The sequence below is a fragment of the Styela clava genome, chromosome 7 (assembly GCF_964204865.1).
Source record: "Styela clava chromosome 7, kaStyClav1.hap1.2, whole genome shotgun sequence".
Lineage (NCBI taxonomy): Eukaryota > Metazoa > Chordata > Ascidiacea > Stolidobranchia > Styelidae > Styela > Styela clava.
In genome coordinates, this window is record NC_135256.1 from 213,370 (window position 1) to 217,647 (window position 4,278).

The window sequence follows — 4,278 nt, forward strand, 5'->3', positions numbered from 1 at the left end:
TTAAAGCCAATTCAGATCGTGCTATTCAGATCGTGTATCCAACTGTTGATTATGGAATACGCTATTTACTCGAACCAATAATGGGATTCATATTTTAAGAATGGGTTCTCTTTTCTATCGTACTCATTAACAACGGGTTCCCTCATTTCAAAGAATCTATGCATGTGACTACGTAAGCCGCACTAACATGGCACGCTTTACATAAATTGCGGTGTACGTTACCATTTGCTATAATAGATAATGCCAGATTTCAATTGCCGCCTTGTTGCCACATTTCGACACTACTTTTTTATTGTTTATCATGACTGACTGAGAACAAATTGTAATTAAACATGAAATCTCTTCCTATGCGGTCTATTCGAACCAATTTACTCAACTTACTCGATTTTTTTCTTCTATTTTAGTAATCTGGCGTCGTGTCGACTTCAATTCTACAAATCATTGAAATGGACTTTTTGAAACTTCTAAATTCTAAATTCAATTTCAGAGCTCCAAATGTCGGATGCCATTAAGCAACAAGTCAGAAAAAGAATTTGTAATTTAATTAATATCCGAGAGTGATAGCGGATTGCATAAATAATTTATCAGAAATACGTTCATGTTTATGCTCAGAAGCAGGCCGAAATAACACTGTTAGTAATATGACATAATGAAACAAATAAATGGTTATCTATTACCATAACCGACATGGACAGTATTATTTATTGATCCCTGAATGCTATTTCACACGGTTCATCATACTGTGATATCAGACGCTCAGAAATAGCCCATCTGTAGAGCCATACCTCCAAAGGAGACATTCCTACAGTATTACAGCTTCCCCCATCATCATCATAATGCTTATAACACGAATTAACTGTTTTATTCTATATTAACCATACGAACTAACTATTATTAACGATTCTTATATCTGATATGGACTAGTAATTAGACGATTATTATACGCTAACTCATCAGTTTTCCTTTCCTCCTTGATGAACACGGAAGCCATATCCCGTCTAAAACGAATCAATTCCGAGCTAATTCTCAGAACCTTGACGTATATTGACCATTGCTACCATACACCTTCTCTATTATTGGACTAAAAATCTTTCGGAAACGAAAACAAAATATTCCCGGCGAGTAAAGCATATAGCCTCTCACTCATGTATGGCACTTGGTTAATTGATTCAAACAAACCCGTCTTATCCCACGATCATGCATGGCGAGACTATATTTTGACAGCCTAGAATCAAAGCGCGGCAAGTCCTTTAATCTCCAGAAACGTCGGCCACAAAACGAGGCAAATTGAATTATTGCCGCACTGTGTTCGGTCTTGTGTACTTAGATATACGTAATTAGTTTGATGACGCCATTTAAAAAGCGTAATTTCATACGTAATTTGTTGGATGACGCTATTTGGGGGAGGGGTCGTGAAAATTCAAAACTGTTTTATCACGACAACGGTCGGAATTTTTATCGAATTACCGGAATTATTAGTTCAATCTAGTTAACGTCTAATTACTAATTAATATATCGTTCATAGTATTCATAATATCTGACACCCCCACGCCGCAAAAAAAAATGCGTTTAGTTCTGAAAGTTCACCTACAGAGATTTTTCGATTATCTAAATTTCTGAAGATATCTTTCTCGGTTCGCCGTTTCTAAACTGTTCTAATTTTATTTGCCTATTTTACATCAAGTTGTGTAAAGGGATGGAATCCTACGGGCAGGGGGGGGGGACAGGGGGGGGATATTCATTTGGCTAATACAAACAGTCGTCGAACTCGTAATAGAACTAAAATAAGGAAAATGGAAAAAATTTATGTCCTAACCCTAACCTGACACACATACTACGGGAGTAACGTTCGTTCTACTGTCTAGAATTTCGACCAGTCATCAGCGGAAACGTGGATACGCATAAACTATTCAAGCGATGGTTAGCTTTGTTGTCTGGGTTCGATAGTAATGTAAGCGAGACATTACATACATACATGGTTATAAAACGTTTGAAAGTCAATGAAAGCTTCGCAGTCAAATAATTGAACAGGCCGTGTTTCCCCAAATATAAGACCTAGCCTGGATTTCGAAAATGATTTTAATATAAGCCCTCCCCTTAAAACAAGACCTAGTCGATGTCAACGTGTTATTCAAAGTAAATGGATATCGGTTTTCATTTATATTCATATAATGTATATTTAAAAATCTCCTAGTTCTCTACTTTGTAATTTTGTTTTTGATAAATGAAAATAAAATACATCCATATGCGAAAAATGAAATGAACTAAGACCCTGTCTTATTTTCCAGAAAACGCGGTATCATCGTCAATTTACTGGCACTGAATTTTCGTTGTCAGAAGCGGATTAAAGTGGTGATATGTCGGTCTCAAATCCCATGCCCAATGCCTCGTCCCGGGTGTAACAAATTGAATGGGCCAGGGGTGTGCAACATGTGGCCCGCGGGCCTCGAGGAAAAATTATGCGGCCGGCGAAGAAGTGCCAATTTTAAATGATGTGCGGCCTGCGAAAGGAGTTTTATTTCAATTCAATTTGGTGCGTGCGAGTAATTCCAATTCCTTTGCGAACGTGAGTCCAATTTATCTATGCATACGACTTTACAATGCCTTAACATCTAGCTTGTGTGAACGTCACAGGATCAATAACCAAAATTATTGTGCCTACAACTACTAGAAAGCATATGTTAAGTAACAGAGCGGGCCGCGCTGCCATCCAATTATTTCCATTTGGCCCTCATGTATTAGAGCTTGCACACTCCTAGAATCGGCGATGCTGAGCTGATAATATTCTGGCGATTTCAAAATACAGTCAACTCCTTGGTAAAAGTCTGCCATTCGGACAGAATATACGTCCTAATTAAACTTCTGAGCAGTATTTTGAAATCGTAACTTGTGTTCAGTATCAATTGATCTTATCCCGACAGAGGACGCACTTCAGTCAAGAGAGCTTCTCGCTATTATTTCGCAAGTGCAAGTGCTGGTTAGTGGTTACTGGTGATGACTGAACCGGAATTGCAATTGTGAGAAAGAGGACACTATCTTGTTTTTGTCACCAATTTTTTTTCATTTGACATTGTCTTACTCAATTGTTAGTAGGGTGCCCAAAAAGTTCCTTTACAAATCAGTTCTCAATATATCTTAAACCAGGTTTTTAATCAGTGATTGTTCAAGTATTTTTACTTAATTTATTACATCATGTGAGGGCCAAAACAATACTTGATTCATTGTGAGCGTCGGCACGTGAACCCGATATGATTGGTAACTTATTATGCATATACAGCAATGATATACATACAGCGATCAACACGATCTTATCTAATCTCTTTCATTATCTAATCACCACAATTTTGATAAATGAAGCAGTATCATAATATCGGAGATAGTTATATTTTCAGGCACTGAGCACATCTACGCTACTCGCTCTAATTTAACCACAGATATTTATCCTGAGCATCATCTCATCTTATGTCATATCTAATAAATACCATCTCTACAGAGCAGCATATTGCACCAAATGGTTATACTTCCAAGCACAGATTCGATACGAGCGGGGATACATCTCCGCTACTAAAGAAAACACTTTAACCACGGCTATTTGTAACTACGCTACGCTCCAGTGATTATTCAATGAAAAAGTAAATATTAGAGAGGAAATTAACCTGTTATGCCCTGTAAAATAATTTCCCACTACAAGTCAGTTTAGTTAGACTGCTATTTGAAAGAAAAATATTTATGGGAAAAAAAATTCAAAAAAATATTCAAATATTTATGCGCTAATTCAAATATAAATACAACTGTAACCCAGGAAAACTAATTATTGTCGTAACAAATCATATTAACAAGAGAATAAAGCCTTATTTAGGTTTGTTAGGCAAGGGAGAATTCTAAAATAAATAACCGGTAGGATAAGAAGCCGTGGCGGAGGCCTATGTGTGATGCGTAAAGTATTGCGCTGAGTCTGGTCTAAGCTGAAAACTAAGATTTCGTAATAGGTATTAGTTTCGTCTTTTATTTTATTACTTTCAACTGAGCACAAAACCACGAATAAAACTTTACCTAGTCTGGACATTTGACGAAACAGAGTGAGCCTGACTTACAACATATCTTGCGTAGATGAAATAAACATGCTAATATATATTAGATTGTAATGATTAAATTCAATAATCTATCTAATATCTGAGCAACTTAAAACTCCAACCTAGCATAACTTGACTGGGATCTTAAATAAAAATCAACGAAAGTTGGTAGAACTTATCGATTCCAAATTTTCCGAAACATACT